Below are 1,646 nucleotides of genomic sequence, written 5' to 3' on the forward strand. Positions count from 1 at the left end.
TTGGCCATTAGATTCAGAACTGAAGTTCAATCTCTATTACCACGAATTTTATGACTTTGTACTGGTTATATACCCTCTCTAAGTCTAGCTTTAATCTATTAAAAAGAATAGGCATAAGAATTAATGATATCTACCATACATAATTAAATACAGGCATACAAAAAATGTCCAGTATATGATGTCATTCAGTAAAATAAGTTTCCTCCCTACATCCCTAGTTTAGTCCATTTTCTGTTACGAAAAGGAAGCACCTACAGCAAGGTAACTTACTGAGAAAACAGGCTCAATTAGGTGAAAGTTCAAACAGCATGGTGCAGTCTCGCCCAAGTCCTCATCACTGCATCACATGGCAGAAGGGATCACGAGAGTGCATGTGAGATGGAGAGATCATGGAAACAGGAAGCCTGAGGCTGAGAAGGGGCCAGGTCCATTCTTACATAACAATCCCCTTGGAACAACCAGCCAAGGTCTCAAGGAAACTATATAAATTAAATTCCTTCCTATGACCCAATCACCATGCACTGCCTCCCAATATCACCACTGTCTCCCAACATCACCACACTGAGGACTGAGCACCTAAGACATGGGAGGGGGGTATCATTCAGACATACCAAACCACAACACCCTTTCTGCCTTCCCAGCCAGAACTGAACTCCCACAGCACTGCCTTTCCTTACCTGTTCTGAACACTGAGCAAATGAGTTTTGTTCTAAATTTTTACATAGTTTAGCTCTTTTTTGTTTGTTTTTTATTTATTTAAGGTATATAAATTTCATGCTCTTCATATATACAGATTTAGGAACACAGTGATACTTCCCACCCTACTTTCTCTCCTGCCCACACTCCCACACTTCCTCCTCCTCTTTTTTGTATTTCCTCCCTTAATTTTTACAATGATCTACTTTCAGCTTACTTTACATTCATAAGATTAAACCTGCACTAAGAGTTCAACAAATAGTAAGAAGGAAAAAAATACTGTTCCTTAACAATAGACACAAGAATTATAAACAATCATTGAATCTCAAAATGTCAATTTCACTCCTACACATTACATTTTTTGGTTACCTATTAGTTACCACAGATCAGGGAAAATATATAGTGTTTGTCTTTTGGTGACTGGCTTATTTCACTAAGTATAATGGTTTCCAATTGCATTCTTTTTGCTTCAATCAACAGGATTTCATTCTTTATTTTACAGCTGAGTAGTATTCCTTGGTGTACATATATCATAATTTCTTTATCATGTAATCAGTTGATGGATATCTAAGTTGATTCCATATCTTAGTTATTGTGAATTGAGCTGCAATAAACATGGGGATACAGATAACTCTTTCATATGTTGATTTCATCTCCCTTGGATAAATTCCCAGGAGTGGGAGGGCTGGGTCAAATGCTAGATCTACATTCAGATTTCTGAGGTATCTCCAGATTTCTGAAGTATGTCCATCCATACCATCTTCCACAGTGGGTGTATAAGTTTACATTCCCACCAACAGTGGATTAGGGTACCTTTTTCCCCACATCCTCACCAGCATTCGTTTTTTGTTGATTTCTGAATGAATCAACAAACCTCAAATGGGGGTAAAATGAAACCTCATTATGGTTTTGACTTGCATTTCCCTGATGGCTAGTAATCCTATGTATTT

Source organism: Oryctolagus cuniculus, chromosome 6 (assembly GCF_051225735.1).
Source record: "Oryctolagus cuniculus isolate XC-2025 breed Fujian yellow rabbit chromosome 6, ASM5122573v1, whole genome shotgun sequence".
Lineage (NCBI taxonomy): Eukaryota > Metazoa > Chordata > Mammalia > Lagomorpha > Leporidae > Oryctolagus > Oryctolagus cuniculus.